Consider the following 18,131-nt stretch of genomic DNA (forward strand, 5'->3'; position numbering starts at 1 on the left):
ACACCATATGTGCTCCAGTTCAAGTCCCAGCTGCTCCACTTCTGACTCAGCTCTCTGCTCTGGCCTGGGAAAAAAGTAAAAAGATGGCCCAAGTCCTTAGGTCCCTGCACACATGTGGGAAACCTGGAAGAATTTCATGGCTCCTGGCTTCAGATCAGCACAGCTCTGGCCATTGCGGCCATTTAGGGAGTGAAACAGCGGATGGCAGAGGCCGACTCTCTTTCTGTTAGACCGAACTTGGATGGGACTCAATTATCCCAAAGACAGACTTCAATGATGCAAAAGCAAAGAGGTTTATTGTTCTAGCTTGATCTAGGGTCCACTCCTCCAATCATCACAGTGGTCATCTGATGAGGACCCATCCCGTATACTTTGTAGGGTTTATATAGAGTTTTCAGAGACATTCTACATATTATAGCACCATTCAGCAACTCATCTCATTCTGCGAGAATTTAAAGAACGTCTCTTAAAATTGATTAGTAAATCCAGTGGTGGGAATAGACCTAGTAAAGGTGGTTAGATGGCTTTGGGATTGATGCTTTTTAAAATGATTGGCTAAAGTGTAGGGTCCAAACCACTAGGGTGTATGTTCCAAACTACAGGGTTTTGGGATGTTATCAATCACCTTAATGACCTAAAAAGACACCTGGAAAAGATTCAGATTCCTTTTGAAGCATTTATCGGTAGCTTCAACCAGTTTTTATTGTCCATTTAATGGCTCCAATAATTTATGGGTACATAGGGCTGATGTTGGCAAAATCCTAAAAACACCCTTTGAACCCTGCTTCAGCAAATGAAAATACAGAAAATATATATTGGAAATAAGTTTTATTAATTTACATACATGAAGAGAATTTTTTAAAAGGCATACTATTTGGACAGATCATATTACTTTGCTGTAAAATTCTAAATCTAATGAAAGATTCCAGAATTGTCTAGATTAGAGATTACCTTTTTGTTTTCCTTAAGGCTTATAAAACAAAAACAAATGTCCTAAAGTGCTAGATTAACCTGAAAAACTTATGTTCAATACACAATTTTTATTCATTAGAGTTTAACATTGACAGAAGGGAAAGTCATTCAGTAAAGAGGTAGAAATGCTTTCAGACTTAATATTAATAATGTGGGTTTCCCACATGCTTTTTCTTATACATTGAAGCTTAAGGTGAATTGGTATTTGCTGCATCAGCAGTCTGACTGCATGTCTTAGAGAATGAAAAATAGCCTAGCCTAGCCTGAAGAGTTGGTGCTTTTAAGTTAAGATTCTTCTCAGCTGCTGAGGAGTTCATTCCATTGAGTGCATAACTATGAATGATTCAGAAGATTTATAAGACTTAAGATACTCAATTATTAAGTTAATCAATTTTATGGGAAATTATGGACTTAAGGTATCACCTGAGTTTGCTGTATTAAAAAAATAAATACAAAGATTCTTTTTAAATAAAACTTAAAAAAAGTATAGGCTTGTATTGAACAAGATGTATCTAAACTTCATAAAATGCTGTTATTTTAATACAAAACATACATAAGCATATGTTTTAAACATAAATAATTGATTATAAAAGCTTGTGTTTCTACTCAAATACACTTGTGAAAAGAAATTACAATTTACTCACAAAATAATCTAGAATTTCCTAACAGTATCTAACTTAAATAATGAAGTAAAACATACTAAAACATCTTTTGTTTGTGTGAATTTAATTACAGTACCTTAAGTTAGCATTCTCCATCCCAAAGGTTATTAAAAGTTTTGAAAGGGAGATAAACTCCATGAGGTTGGTAGATTTTCTGTTCTAAATTCTTCATGTACTTGGGGCTGGTGATGTGGTGCAGAGGTTAATCCTCTGCTTGTGGTGCCGGCATCCTGTATGGGTGCTGGTTCTAGTCCCGGCTGCCCCTCTTCCAGTCCAGTTCTCTGCTATGGCCTGGGAAAGCAGTGGAAGATGGCCAAGTGCTTGGGCCCCTGCACCCGCATAGGAGACCAGGAAGAAGCAGCTGGCTCCTGGCTTTAGATCCATGTAGATCTGGCCATTGCAGCCATCTGGGGAGTGAACCAATGGAAGGAAGACCTTTCTCTCTGTCTCTCCCTCTCTCTGTCTGTAATTCTACCTCTCAAATAAATAAATAAAATCTTAAAAAATATATTCTTTATATATTCATATCACTTACAACCTCTTATTTTAGAAAAATGAGGGTTAGCCGGCGCTGTGGCTCACTACGCTAATCCTCCGCCTAGCGGCGCCGGCACACTGGGTTCTAGCCCCGGTCGGGGCGCCGGATTCTGTCCCGGTTGCCCCTCTTCCAGGCCAGCTCTCTGCTGTGGCCAGGGAGTGCAGTGGAGGATGGCCCAGGTGCTTGGGCCCTGCACTCCATGGGAGACCAGGAAAAGCACCTGGCTCCTGGCTCCTGCCATCAGATCAGTGCGGTGCGCTGGCAGCAGCACGCTGGCCGTGGTGGCCATTGGAGGGTGAACCAATGGCAAAAGGAAGACCTTTCTCTCTGTCTCTCTCTCACTGTCCACTCTGCCTGTCAAAAAAAAAAAAAAAATTTAATTAATTAATTAAAAAAAAAAAAGAAAAATGAGGGTTAATGGTTTATGACTTCTGCTAGTCTGTGATTGTTACAAAGTAAAACTTCTAGTTAAGGTATGAATTTGTAAATTCCTTATCAGCAATCAAATTATTATAACAAAAATTGTCATACTGAGTTAATAGTCTTCAAATAAATACAAATTAGGAGAATATTTAGCAACTTAAAAACACCTGGCTATCAAAATTATTCAGATGCAGACAAGATAAGACTCCTTGTCGGGTAACCACATGCTGAATATCTGGTTTTTTTATTTCCATGTCACTGTCACAGGCTGAACAGCAACAGAACACAGTATGAGAATGATGAGCACACCTCTAATTCTAGAGACAAATGTGCCCTGTCAGGACTTCATTGGCCTAACTCATCAAAAGACTCAGGAATAAATGTTTCTGTTTTCAAGAGAATTGTGGGGCCAGTGCGATGGCACAGTAGGTTAATCTTCCACCTGTGGCACTGGCATCCCATATAGGCACTGGTTCTGGTCCCAGCTACTCCTCTTTCACTACAGCTCTCTGCTATGGCCTGGGAAAGCAGTAAAATGTGGCCCAAGTGCTTGGGCCCCTGCACCCATGGGCAACTAGGAAGAAGCACCTGGCTCCTGGCATTGGATCAAGCAACTCTGGCTGTTGTGGCAATTTGGGGAGTGAACCAATGGATGGAAGACCTTTCTCTCTGTCTCTACCTCTCACTGTCTGTAACTCTGCCTCTCAAAGAAATAAATACAATCCTTCAAAAAGTCTGTTAAAGTGAATTACAACCACCATTGTAGGTTTCCTTTCACAACTTCAAGTGGACATAGCTCATAAAATAAAATAAATCATAGGCTGATGCCATGGCTCACTTGGCTAATCCTTCACTTGTGTCACCAGCACCCTGGGTTCTAGTCCCAGTTGGGGTGCCGGGTACTAGTCCCGTTTGCTCCTCTTCCTGGGCCCAGGAGGGCAGTGGAGTGTGGCCCAAGTGCTTGGTTCTCTGCACCTGCACAGGATAACTGGAGGAAGTACTTGACTCTGGGCTTCGGATAGGCAGAGCACTGTCTGTAGTGGCCATTAGGGGAGTGAACCAACGGAAGGAAGACCTTTCTCTCTGTCTCTCTCTCACTGTCTGTAACTCTGTCAAATATAAATAAATAAACAAACAAACAAATAAATAAATAAATCATAGTTTCATATACACTAAAGCTTAGACAATTGGTACCAATGAATAGCTTCTTTCATAGTCTCACTTTATAAATAATTAATAAACCAATTATTTTCTTCCTACTCTGCAAAGTCAGTCAATGTAGTTGATTTCGAATTTAGTTTCCAAATCACCCAGAAATGCACAATGTTAATGCTTTTGCAGCTTTATAAGAGCATAAAATAATAGCAATTTTTAATTCTTGTACTTTTTAACATTAGAGAGTTCTAAGACATTAAATGGCATTTTTTTCTAACCCATGTAAGACTAACAATGTGCAGAAAAAATTGAGGATTTTTGTTATGCAGATAAATAATTGTGCTTTCCCTAGAATCATGCTTCAACTGTGGTTATTTTTCCTCTCCACTGAAGCCAGGAAGAAGAAATTCCTGTGAAACTAATGAAATGCCCCTGATGTTCTTAAATGATTACTTTTTGGACAGGAACTTCCAAGAAACAACATCACAGTCATAGTGAGCTTTTTCTGTGGTTGGAATCTTCTCTTTGCTTCCAGGAGACTAAGGAAAGCCACCTGGAGATCTCAGGGGAAGGCCATGTGGGAATGAAGAGGCATGCATCTCCTCTGGAAGCAGTTGTGTCTGTGAAATTTTTTGCTCATGGCAAATTTGACAGGTCTCTATCCATTGATAAAGATGAGACTCATCATAAAAATTAGTAGTAATACAGAAAAAAAATCATTGAAATCACATTTTTTTCTGCCACAGGCAAGTGGAACAGCATCTCTCACAGTAAAACAGACTGTAAAGAGTCTATCCAATATGTCTGGCTCTCCTCACATTCTAAGGAAAGACCTCAGAGAACTTCCAGCTGCCTCTTCCAGAAAGGTAAGTCAATAAATAAATTATTAATAAAAAGAAAAAGGAGGTAACTTTTTTTTCCATATTTCTGGATAGGATTCCTGTCTTTGAATCACTATCTCATGTTTTTTATTCATTTTTCCTTCTTTGGAATTGGAGTAGGAGTAGGCAAAAACATGCATGAAAGAAGGGGGAAAAATCTTAAAGTACTAGATTGTAAAGTAGGAGCAAATGGACAGGAAGGCTGGAGGTGAAGGGGTAAAGACTAGGTTAGGGAAAAAAAGCCAGCTTATTAAATCCTTAAAAAGAGAAAGGAAGAAAGGAGGGGGAAATAGAAAAGTATGGTAATGTTCTTCTGGAATTACAATCTTATACAATCTGTTCTCTTTGTATTAATAAAAATAAAAATGTTTAACAATTGAAAGTTCATTCCTTTATTGCATCACTACTGCCTCATTCCAACACTCTATGAAAGCAGAATCCAAAGGCAGGCATGGGTTGCAGGGTGGAAGTGACAGTGATAGCCCTATTTCTCTAATGTCAACCTCTGCACCCCAACTTCTGATCCAACAAAATTCTATACAGTACCCAGAATCAGCTTCATAAAATAAACCACTTAGGGCAAAAGCTCAGAAAAAATCAATGTCCCCATTATTCTTTGCCTATGAAGTACTCATAAAAATTAGCATGCTGCTAAAGAAAATGAGATTGTGGCCCAGCTATGTATAAAGAACATAGGGATGCAAAGTCAAGAGGCAGTTTGGTGTTTTATGAGCACCCAAAGTGAACTGCAGATGATGGAAGGGGATGCATTACAGAATGGGAGCTGAGTAGGCAGCCCAGCCAGTAGTGACCACCAAGCCTTTAACCTGAGATTTGTGAGTATTTGTGAAGTGTACAAATGAGTTCTAGCTATAACAACAGTAATTACTTTTTCCTTAGGACACAAGGCAAAACACACTTTTTCCAATGTTTATCTGTTTTTCATTTTATTTGAAAGGTAGAGGGAGATGGAGAGGGAGAGAGATTTCTTCCATTTTCTGGTACACACCCAAATGCTCACAACAGCAGGCAATGTTCAGCCTGAAGCCAGGATCCCAAAACTCCAGGCAGGCCTGGATGAGATCAGTTGATTCTGAGGACACACAGTCTTCAATGACACCTGTCTTTATAAAGACACATCTCAATACAAAATAAAACTCCCTACTCAGGACTTTTGAGATCCAAGAGAAAACTCAAATATTTTGCAGATGAGTGCAAAACAGAAATCTGGAGACTTCTGTGAGCCAACAAGTTCCCTGTCTATCTGAGAATCAGCCTGGTCACCAAGGAGATCAAGGGAAGAGAACCAAGCAAAGCCACTTGGGACCTGTTCCCAGAGTCTTATCTCTTGAGTGAGCATAAAGGCAGCCCAGTCATTGGGCATTGGCAGTTTTGGACCACCTTAATCCTGAAGTGAGTACACAAACTAGTCAACTCCAATTTGGGCTGAGTTATCAGACTGGCAGTCTGGACAAAGATTGTCACCCATTAAGGAATCTGGACACAGGAATGGCCAAAAAAGAACCATCAGGAGATGCGCACAATAGGAGTCAGAGTACTAAGTGCATAATAAATGCACAGATCCTAGACCAAGGCAACAGGCAATGCCAACCTTCTCTTTTGTTGCAAAATTTGCTTATTTTATCTTAAAGGCCTTGAGAAACAGATCTGTCGACATCTCATGTGTAAGACAAACATGCATCATTCATAATTGGCCTATAAATATTAGCATTCTTGCCCTGATCAATAAGCCTCAGGAACTAGCTCAGGGAGGGGCAAGGAAAGGGAATCACTTCTGTCTCATTTCTAGGGAAGTACACATCCTCCATGAACTGCTTCTTACAAAATATTTCTCTAATTATCCAGGAGAAATACATCAACTCTGAAAAGGCTACTTTTTTTTTTCCATAGAGCGCAACACCTGTCTTGGGAATCACCTGTGATGCCAGGTAGATGGATAAGAAAGCCAATTGGAATCATCTACTAGAAGACAAGATACTTTACCCAAATCACTATATTTCACTCTACAGAAAAATGCAAACTGAATCACAAAGAACTCCAGTTGATCAATCCCCTGGTTTAAGCAAAGGGCTTATTTGCATTACTCCAGATATGCAGGCCTCTCTTTCTATTGTACTCTCATGTGGACTATCTGCATAGGGATACAGAGTGAGGGGGAGGCTGCAGCAGTAAAAATGGTCAATGTTTCAATTATGAAACTGATTTTTAATTGTCTCAAATTCAGTCAAAAATTCTGCTCTAAGCAAGACACACATAAAGCCAAGCTCATCCCTTTCTCAACAAAAATTTAATGCTATTGCATATTTAGGAGTGTACTATTGCATTTAATTCCAGTATTTCTCTACATCTTATTTTTTAAGATTTTATTTATTTGAGAGCTCAAATTATAGACAGTGAGAGGAAGAGACAGAGATAAAAGTCTTCCATCTGCTGGTTCATTCCCCAAATGACTATAACAGAGGGAGCTGCACTGATCTGAAACCAGGAGCCAGGAGCTTCTCTGTTCCCCCTTGGGTACAGGGACCTAAGCACTTGAGCCATCTTCTACTACTTTCCCATGTCATAGCAGAGAGCTGGATCAGAAAAGGAGAATCTGGGACTAGAATGGTGCCCATATAGAATGCCAGTGCCACAGGCAGAGGATTAAACTACAAAGCCACAGTACCAGCCCCTCTACATCTTATAAGCACATCTTATCTGTAAGAAGAAAACTGAAAAGTGAGTCCAGTATATCACAAATCATGTTAGAAATTATCTCTAATTAACAAGAAAAAAAAAAAAAAAAAAAAAGGAAAACCCTATAATGGAAACCTGCACAAATGACCTGTGTCCTATTACTTTATCCTTTGGAAGACTTTTCAAGATTTCTTCTGGCCTTCCCATCTTCCCTTGTTCCTCATACCCTTTCAATATCACTGCCTCTCTGTCCCTGCAGCTCTCTCCCTTTGGAAGCAGTCTTGTGGACTGTCAATCACTATTTCAAAATGTATTGTAGGAAGGGCCTGAATGGCCTTCTACTGTCCCTTAAATATTTCCATAAAACAGATGATAGAGGGGCTGGTACTGTGTCCCAGCAGGGAAAGCTGCTGCCTGCACTACTGGCATCCCATGTGGGTGCTGCTTTGAGTTTCAGCTGCTCCATTTCTGATCCAGCTCTCTTCTAAGGTCTGGGGAAGCAGTAGAAGATGACCCAAGACCTTGGGCCCCTGTACCCATGTGGGATAACTGGAAGAGTCTCCCGGCTCTTGGCTTCAGTTCAGGGTAGCTCCAGCCATTGCAGCCATCTGGGAGTAAACCAGAAGATGGAAGGCCTTTCTCCCTCTCTCTTTCTGCCTCTGCTTCTCTCTAATTCTCTTTCAAATAAAAATAATAATAATAATAATAATAAACAGACAGTAGAGCATAGTGGGAAAGCCATTGCCTGTGATGCTGGTATTCCATATTGTGCATGAGTTCATGTCCCAGCTGTGCCTAGGAAAGCTACCAAGTTTGGTGCCTATGCTCCTACTCCCACATGGGAAATGTGGAAGAAGATACTGGCTCCTGACTTTAATCCAGTTTCAACCCCAGGTTCTGTGGCCATTAGGGGTGTGAAACAGTGGATAAATAATTTACATCTCTCCTTCTCTCTTTGTAACTCTGCCTTTCAAATAAATAAATACTTTTAATTTTTTAAAAAATTTAACAAATGGCCCTAAATATTCTGACTCATCTTGACATGTAACAAGAGCCAAGAAAGTTGCTGCTGACTTTATGTAGTGCCTCCTCAATCCATTCTATAAGAAAAAAAAATATGTATTTCTTTTGCTATCCAGCCACTCAAATCCAAAAGAAATAATACTACCCAGTACAGCTCTCTTTAAGGCTGCTCCTGCACTGAAGAAAAGTAAAGGAGCAAGGGGCCCAAGCCCTGTGTGGCAGGCTGGCAGTCTCCTCCTCACTCTGCATCTGAATTTCTGGTTAGAGATGGAGACAAAGGCAACTCCAGATACTGCAGTGGTACACAAACAGCCTCAATCACAGACACGCCTTGTGTGTGTGCAACAGAAGGAGAGCACAGAGCACTATGTAAGGAAGGAATACAATGAACAAAAAGGAAAGGATGTGAATGGACATAGCAAAGAATTTCCCCACTCTGCTGATCATGATCTCAAGGATGTCCAGGCCAGAATTCCATTTCACTTTGGAAAACCCACTCCTTGAAGTTTTCTCCACCTAGGTGTATTCTTCTTTGAGGAATCTATCCTCCTGTGAGAGAGGGCACCACCACAAATTGAAAACCAGTCAAAAAGCAGAGTGATGGCTTTAATTCTCAGAGGTGAATGGATAACCATATCTATGAATTCTGCCTTGAAGAATAAGCTTCCTTCTGCTCTAGGAATCTCATGTAGGTTTGGGCTAAAATGAGAAACACAGAGACCAGCTGGGTCTGTTAGGTGAGAAGGAAGGAAGCTTGATTTCCAGTTGTTACTTGTAGCATGTTAGTTTTGAGAGGGTCTACTTCTACTTGAAGAAATGGAAAGGTAGAATCAGTGCCAACCTAACACATGGCAGCTTTAGCCACTGATGACATCACAGCTTGCTACCAAAAAGTGGCAGCCAAAATAAACTCAACAAATGAGAACCAAAATAAAACAGAAGAGTCTAACATAATACCAACAGTTGTTCAGCAGATATTACCCAGATCTTAACACACAAGTCACCAGGATAAAGGTGGGACTGGCTTTGTGGCACAGTGGATTAAGCCACCACCAAATAAAATGCTGGGATCCAATATGTGTGTCCACCCTTTAAAAAAGATTTATTTATTTGAAAGTCAGAGTTTTGGGGGCCAGTGCTGTGGCACAGCTGGTTGAGACACTGGCCTGCATCCCATATGGTCACCAGTTTGGGTCTTGGCTGTCCCACTTCCAATCCAGCTGCCTGTTAATGTGCTTGGGAAAGTGGCACAGTATGGCCCAAGTCTGTGGTCCCCTATATCCAAGTGGGAGATCCAGAAGAAGCTCCTGGCTCCTGGCTTCAGATCAGCTCAGATTTGGCCACTGTGGCCATTTGGGGAGTGAAACAACAGACTGAAGACCTCTCTATCTGTCTCTATCTCTATCAGTAACTCTGTCAAATAAATAAAATAAATCTTAAAAAAAAGTCAGAGTTATGGAGAGGAGGGAGAGTCAGATGGGATGGCATTGTGGACTAGCAGGTAAAGGTGCTGCCTGCAGTGCTGGCATCTGGTATAGGCACCAGTTCATGTCCTGGCTGCTCCACTTCTGATCCAGTTCTCTGCTAGTGGCCCTGGAAAAGTAGAAGATGGTCCAATACCTGGGTCCTTGACACCCAAGTGGGAGACCCGGATGAAGCTCTTGGTGCCTGGCTTGGGCCTGGCCCAGCTCTGGCCATTGCAGCCAGCTAGGAAGTAGACCAGCAGATGGAAAATCTCTTTCTCATTCTCTCCCTTTCTCTATCTCTGCCTTGCAATTAAATAAATAAATGCTAAAAAAGAGAGAGATCTTCCATCTGAGATGGCTGCCATGGCCAGGGCTGAAGCACACAGAAACCAGGAGCCAGGCACTTCATCTGGGTCTCCCACATGGGTTACAATGGCCCCAACACTTGAGTCATCCACTGCTGCTTTTCTCAAACCATCAGCAGGGAGCTAGGTTAAAAGTGGAGCAACTGGAACATGAAAGGCTGCTCATCTGGGAAGCTGGCATTGCAGATGGTGGCTTTCCCCATTGTGCCACAATGCCAGCCCCATGAGTGCCAGTTTGAGTCACAGCTGTTCCACTTCTGATCCAGCTCCCTGCTAATGCAACTAGGGAAGCAGAAACAGATGGCACAAGTACTTGGGTCCTTGCACCAACGTGGGACACTGGGTTGGACTTCCAGGCTGGGCCAGCATTATTCATTGCAGTCTCTTGAGTGAAGCAGCAGATGCAAGATCCCCATCCTTCTGTCTCTGCCTCTTTCTCTGTAACTCTGCCTTTAAAATAAAATTTTTAAATCTTTATAAAATAAAGAGAGAGGGTGAGAGAGTAGCCACAGTAAAGTAACAGAGCAAAGCTACAGTTGTGCTGTCTCTCAGCAGCCTTCTGCCTTAAGTGGGAAGTCTCTGGCTTACAGACACTGACATAAAAGACACATTCACAAAACATTTCAAAGCAAGAGATGAGAGGTTTACAAAGTATATTGATTTCATGATGACTTCAATTCATTAGGTACACTGGGTTTAGATATATGCCTTTTGTGCAGCCATGTTAACCCAGGGTCTAATTCAAAGAGACGCACTGAGGAAGATGTGCTGCCAGGAGAGAGAGCTGCAATGTCCCATTGCTCTTGTAGCATCATAAAGAGAAGGAAAAGAAATGGTGCCACGGCTCAATAGGCTAATCCTCCTCCTTGTGGCACCGGCACACCGGGTTCTAGTCCTGATCGGGGTGCCGGATTCTGTCCCAGTTGCCCCTCTTCCAGGCCAGCCCTCTGCTATGGCCTGGGAGTGCAGTGGAGGATGGGCCAAGTCCTTGGGCCCTGCACCCCATGGGAGACCAGGAGAAGCACCTGGCTCCTGCCTTTGGATCACCATGGTGCACTGGCTGTGGTGGCCATTGGAGGGTGAACCAACGGCAAAGGAAGACCTTTCTCTCTGTCTCTCTCTCTCACTGTCCACTCTGCCTGTAAAAAAAAAAAAAAAAAAAAAAAAGCGAGAGAGAGAGAGAAGGAAAAAGGCTACTCATGTCCATGGTTATAAGGAGGAGAGAAGCACAAATATTTCAGAAAGGGGGAGCAAATTTCAAATATAGTTATTTTAAGAAAATAAAAGGAAGTAAATTTCAGAATATAATGTGGGGTAGAAAAACACCATCAGCTCATCAATTCTCACAGGGATCCAGGAAAACTACCCTGCCTACCCACAGATCAAATGTTTCAAAACACATTTTCTGATTAAATTCAGAAGATTACAGGACTCAGCACTCTGGGTGTTCAAATGCCAAATTAAGTTTTAGTTTCCACTACGGGCAGATGTAGCCCAATCACTCAGAACATGAGAAAAACTTTTCCATAAGAAGGAACATGAAATATTCAGTCACACAGAATAACTGTGCTTAGTGCTCAAAGTGAACCCCAAGATAAGCACCCAGAAAACCTGTTAGGTCTTGGGGCCAGCTCCATGGTGTAACATGTAAAAATTTATTTATTTATTTAAAAGGCAGAGTTACAGAGAGGCAGAGGCACAGAGAGAGGTCTTTCATGTACTGATTCACTCCCCAAATGGCTGCAATGGCCAGAGCTGGATCTATCTGAAGCCAGGAGCCAGAAGCTTCTGTCAGGTCTCCCATGCAGTGCAGAACCCAAGAACTTGGGCCATCTTCCACTGCTTTCCCAGGCCACGGCAGGAAGCTGCATCTCAAACAAGCACCCATATGGGATGCCAGCACAGTAGGTGGCAGCCTCACCTGCCATGCCACAGTGCCAGCCCTCAAAATAAACCTATTTTTAAAAGCATTTTAACTGAGGGATGGGAGAGAGTTTATTTATCCAAAGCAAGGATAACATAACATAACATAACTACTACACAGAAGAAACTCCTGGCTCCTGGCTTTGGATCGGCACAGCTCCGACCACTGTAGCCAACTGGGGAGTGAACCAGCGAACAGCCTCTCCTCTCTGTAACTCTGACTTTCAAGTAAAATAAATAAATCTTTACAAAAAATAAGATAACTACTAGTACTCATTAACTTCAAAAATATAGAAATTTAATGAAACTCAAAATATAACCAAAATCATCATCTACTACAAATTATAATCTTTGAGAGTCATATTAGAAAAATTTAACCCCTCCCCCTCTTTGAAAAATGCACATGGGACTGGTGTAGTAGGTTAAGCAGACCCTGGCAGTGCCAGCACCCCACATGGGCACTGGTTCAAGACCTGGCTGCTTCATTTCCAATATAGCTCCCTACTAACTCACCTGGGAAAGCAAAGGATGATGGCCCAAGTGTTTGGGCCCCTGAAATCAAGTGTGAGAACCAGAAGCTCCTAGCTTCTCATTTTAGCCTGGCCCAAGCCAAGTCATTGTGGCCATTTGAGGAGTGAACCAATGGATGGAAGACCTCTCTGTGTCTCTCCATCTCTCTGTAAATCTGCCTTTCAAGTAAATAAAATGAATTTTAAAAACCCTATACAATGTAGTATTTTGGTGATTCCCTCATACAAGGAAAGCTCAGATAAACTGTAGAGGAATCTTGCTGGCTTGATGCAATTCAGAAGGAGGATTGCTTCTGTCACCCTGTGCTGGACATCAATGAGAGTCATTAATGGGAAGATGAATGGACACATCAGACTGCTTCCTCACATGGCACCTTTTCTTAAAGACATCACTGCTGCATTACCAGATTATGTCTCTCATATGAAACATATCTCTCCTAAAAATTTTAAAGAACTTGCCAGAAACTTATTGCAGAGCAGGGAATGATGTGCCAAGGACAGTGAGTTAGCCTGAGTAGTCCAGGAATCCTGTTCTTGGCTGTTTTCAAGTTCATATTAATGTACACACAACATAGTTGCTAAGAAAGTGTCTTACAGTTGTTTCCTGGGTGTGAAGCAGCTCTTTTCAGCAGAAACACATCACTGCTTGTCCACTCGCAAACACTGTGATAGGGAGTACATGCGAGAAAAGGTAAAAAACACACTGGGTTTGAGGGGAAGAATGCTGTCACCCTAGCAACCTCTATCCAGGAGTCACTTTCTATTTTTACTTCCTAGGTAACCTTACTATGCTAAATGAGTTTCACAGATTAGTAATCTGGTGACAACAGGACTCTAACAGAATCTATGAATCACTCAGTCAATCAAGTGAAAACTTCATTACACTGAAAGTCTATAGCAATAGTTTTCAGGGCCACATTTCTCTTTTTTTAAAAGATGTTTTATTTATTTATTTGAGAGGTAGAATTACAGATAGTGAGATGGATAGACAGACAGAAAGGTCTTCCTTCTGCTGGTTCACTCCCCAGTTGGTCAAAATGGCCAGAAGAGCTGCACTGTTCTAAAGCCAGGAGCCAGGAGCTTCTTCTGGGTCTCCCACATGGGTTCAGAGGCCCAAGCACTTGGGCCATCTTCTACTGCCTTCCCAGGCCATAGCAGAGAGCTGGATCAGAGGAGCGGCTGGGACTCAAACTGGTGCCCATATGGGACGCTGGCACCACAGGCAGAGGATTAACCTACTGAGCCACAGTGCCAGCCCAAAGCCACATCTTTTACCGTACTGTGTGGGCATCTCTGTGGGGGGAGAGGGGCACATTTTCTCTTTTCTTCCTTACCCATCTTCACATTAACACCTGTACAAAGGCTTCCACAGACCAGTCATTTTGAAAATCTATCACCAATATCCTCCCATGTTGAAAATATCATGGGGTTAAACACAGAACCCAGAATAAGAAAAGTAACTTGAAGCTGGTGTTGTGGCTGAGTGGGTAAAAGCATACGGGTGCTGGTTCAAGACCTGGCTGCTCCACTTCTGATCCAGCTCTCTGCTATGGCTTGGGAAAGCAGTGGAAGATGGCCCAAGTGCTTGGTCCCCTGTACCTGTGTGGGAGACCTGGAAGAAGGTCCTGGCTTCTGGCTTCAGATCCATGCAGTTCTGGCCATTGTGACCATCTGGGGAGTAAACCAGCAGATGGGAGCTCTCTGTGTGTGTGTGTGTGTGTGTGTCTTTGCCTCTCTGTAACTCTGCCTTTCAAATAAATAAATAATTTTTTTTTTTTTAAAAAAAGTAACTGGCCGGTGCCGTTGCTCACTTGGTTAATCCTCTGCCTGCAGTGCCGGCATCCCATATGCACACTGGATTCTGTCCCATTTGCTCCTCTTCCAGTCCAGTTCTCTGCTGTGGCCCAAGTGCTTGGGCCCCTGCACCCATGTGGGAGACCAGGAGGAAGCACCTGGCTCCTGGCTTCAGATCAGCACAGTGCACCAGCCATAGTGGCCATTTGGGGGGTGAACCACCGGAAGGAAGACCTTCCTCTCTAACTCTGCCTGTCAAATTAAAAAAAAAAAAAAAGTAACTGGCCCCCTTAATTAAAACCGTACGGACTGTAAGATAATCAGCTTGGTGGAGCATTGAGTGACTGTAAAGAACTAGACAAGAAAAACTGATACTTTTCTGTATTTATGTTTTTGTAGCTCTCCACCATGAAAATCCAGATTGAAGTAGCTCATTATTAACTCACACAGTAGACTTGCATTAATTTCAGTTCACTTCTCACTTTGCAAAGGGATTAGCAGCAGGTAATAAAAGTTCACATCCCTAATAACATGAGAAGAAAGAAGGGTTGAAGACAGAAATCAAAAAGCAGGAAAATAAATCAGCTACGTTTCCATGGCCTCAAGCTCCAGATTGAAAAAGTCTGTTAATTAAACATGGAGGAGCGATCAATCCACAAAGCTACTGCACAAGCTTCACGTGCTGCTGGGAAAGTCATCCAAACACATAGCGCCCCAGCTGTTAAATGTGTCCGCGGGGTTCAGCATGGGGGCCAGGAGCCAGAGCCCACTCTGATCTGCCATCTCCACCTCTCCACTGCCTCGGGCTCCAGATGAGGGCCACTGAGCCCTGCCCAGCTGGAACTACCAGGGGATATAGCCGGAGGCCCAGCCACAAGGCATTCTCTGACCCACCAAAGTGAGAACTGGGCTTATTTAAATATAGGGAATGGGACTCGTTCCTTCAGCGTGCTCTCAACTGCCCTGCTTGTGCTGTTCCTTGTCCAGTGTACTTTAAGGAGAATTTGAGTGAGGCAGCCCGTGGGACCGGCTGTACATCGGGAGACTGGGAAGCGGCGGTGGGAGACACAACACCTGGGCCCCAGCCTTGACTCTGCCAGAGAAGCTCCCAGGATCACTGAGAAGCAAGTGATCGAGGTCTGGGAGCTGCCACCCACCATCGCACCCTCCCCTCTCCCACACACGCATAGATGCCCCTCCTGTTCTCCATACTTGCCGTGGAAAATCTCGGGAGCACGTCCCCTTTCTTCAGGACACACGGGGAGCAAAGCGGAGAGTGTGGGACAGGAGAAGTCGCTGGAACTTGGGGCCCACGGTGGCAGATGCAGAGGCACAGAAGCCGTGGGCGGCAGGTCTGGGGTGTGTGCTCCCGAACCGCCTGCAATTGCACTTGCAGAGCAAGACTCCCCAGTGAATGTGGGAGAAGGAGCAGCGCGGCCTCTCAGGGACCTCTCTGATCAGTAAATCAACTTCTGTTCCCAACCCGGAACCACAGGGAAAGGCACGCGCATGCGCACGTTCTCCCACATGCACGCGCACAGGCGTTCAGAGCAGGAGACGTTAGAGCGCCAGGTGACTCTGGGAAATGGAGTCCAGGCCAGGACATAAGATAGACTTACTGGCCCTCTCCTAGGACTTCAGTGCAGGGTGGGTGGAGACATGCTGGGAACCAGAGGGCGTTTGCTTTTGTTTACATCCCTCCTTCCCTTCCTTCCCACCCCAGATCTCGAGGATCAGCTGCTGTTCATCCTTTCTTGATCAAAATCTTAAGAACTGACAGCCACTGCTGCTGAGTCCCAAATCCCGGTTCCCTCACACATGCTGTTTCCCTCAGGAAAATCCCCCTGCTGCTTTATTCCTGGACAGCTTTTCTCAAGTAATGAATGACAAGGATTTCAATGTAACTCTCAGCACAGGTGTACACGGCATAGTTTAACATCTAGATTTGAGAATACAATTTTTATTTGTGTCTTATTTGTGGTTCTTTTCAAAGCATTTTACACTACCCTCTAATTCACCAAGTACAAAAAAAAAAAAAAGAGAGAGAGAGAGAGAGAGAGAACTGGATACTAACATTGCCAAGTATCTTCTAGGGGCCAGATTAACAGAGTAAATGCCTTACTTTGTATCAATTATACCTTAGGTTAATTCTGGATTAACAAATTTACAAAGAGAAAGCTGAGGTGGAAAGAGATTAGAATTGAATTTGCCCATGGAAGTATGGTAAAAAAAAAAAAAAAAAAAAAAAAAAAAAAGTCTAGCTTAAAGGCCAACCAATGTGACATATTGGTTTAAGAAGTCTTTCAGGACCAGCGCTGTGGCGTAGTGAGCTAAGCCTCCGCCTTCAGCACCGACATTCTATACGGGGACTAGTTCAATTCCCTGCTGCTCCACTTCCAATACAGCTTTCTGCTGTAGCCTGGGAAAGCAGTAGAAGATGGCCCAAATGCCTGGGACCCTGCATCCACATTAGAGACCCAGAATTTCCTGGCTCCTGGCTTTGGATCAGCTTAACTATGGCTATTGCAGCCATTTGGGGAGTGAACAAGTGGATGGAAGTCTCTCTCTCTCTCTCTCTCTCTCTCTCTCTCTGTCTCTGCCTCTGCCTCTCTGTAACTCTGCCTTTCAAATAAAAAAAAATCTTCTTTAAAAAAAAGAAATATTTCTTTTATCTTGGGGCTCAGTTTCTAAAACCCCAGATTTCTCATCTCTAAAATAAAAAGTGAGGGAGAGGAAGAGTATCTACAATCCTAATCTTCACTGTAGAGAAACACATAGGATTATAACATCTAAAAAAGAAAGGAGGTTCAAAGTTGCTATTGCTGTATGGTTATTTTTCTCATGCTTAATATCAAGATAGCATATAAATATTATGCATTCTTAGGTATATGTGTGGTGTTTGATTTTTAAGATTTTAAGTAGAAATATAAATGGAAGCAGGATGACATGGAGTTCTGTTTGTGATTACTTCTGTCAATTATAATTCATGGGATTAGAATTGCTGGATTAGGAATGCTTAAATGTATCCATTCATTTCACACTAATGTTTATTATATCAGGCAATATTCTTTGTGTAGACTGCTTTTTCTTGCCAGATTGAAATTCAGGAGGGCAAGAAACATGTTTGCTTTGACATTGAAACTCAGCATCTTGATAGAGTCATTCTTTTAGTTGAATGAATAAATGAGGATATAAAAATTAAACAAATACAATTTCTGACCCCCAATAACTACCTAGTTGAAGAGACAATGAAATAGATATCTATTTGACAACAGACACAATTAGATGAATGTATAATTTGTTGCTCAGAGACAACTTTGATAATAAAAGAGACATATTAATAATGACACAGGGTTGAAATGTATAAACAGAAACCATCCAGGGCCAAGTAGGTTAAATGCTCACCCTAGCTTTGTAAGGCATTCCATTCATTATTTAGTAAGCACTTACTGAGCATTCTTTTGTGCGGTGTGTAGAAAGAACTACCAGCCACATGATTTTCCTAGTTATTGGAGTAAGAGAACCTGAGCAATCAGAAAAATATTTAGATGAACTAAGAGGCTTTACACAAAGGTAAGAAAAACAAAAAGCCGAGAGGTCAATTAAAAAGTATATCAAAGGTAATTTAGTAGGAACTGAACCAAGGTATGGTGGTAGTGGGAATGAAGAAGAGGCAACAGATTACAGGGAGATCCAAAAGGC

The 18,131-nt window shown here is 42.6% G+C and overlaps 1 protein-coding gene and 1 long non-coding RNA gene across 3 annotated transcripts in view; one reads left to right on the forward strand and one right to left on the reverse strand.

The window, feature by feature from the left end:
- Positions 1-15,778, reverse strand: part of LOC103345638 (kelch-like protein 20) — a 129,968-nt gene extending 114,190 nt beyond the window's left edge. Inside the window, exon 1 of the mRNA XM_070068655.1 lies at positions 15,646-15,778. The gene's annotated coding sequence lies outside the window, so the exon portion shown is untranslated. The remainder of the gene's footprint in view (positions 1-15,645) is intronic.
- Positions 1-15,932, forward strand: part of LOC127488438 (uncharacterized) — a 145,117-nt gene extending 129,185 nt beyond the window's left edge. The window contains exons 2-4 of one of the 2 annotated variants that reach the window (XR_007916140.2): positions 4,497-4,616; positions 5,840-6,044; positions 6,543-15,932. This is a non-coding gene — a long non-coding RNA (uncharacterized lncRNA). The remainder of the gene's footprint in view (positions 1-4,496; positions 4,617-5,839; positions 6,045-6,542) is intronic. The other variant, XR_007916141.2, reaches the window with a different exon arrangement.
- The last annotated feature ends 2,199 nt before the right edge of the window (positions 15,933-18,131 follow it).

Source organism: Oryctolagus cuniculus, chromosome 2 (assembly GCF_964237555.1).
Source record: "Oryctolagus cuniculus chromosome 2, mOryCun1.1, whole genome shotgun sequence".
Taxonomy (NCBI): domain Eukaryota; kingdom Metazoa; phylum Chordata; class Mammalia; order Lagomorpha; family Leporidae; genus Oryctolagus; species Oryctolagus cuniculus.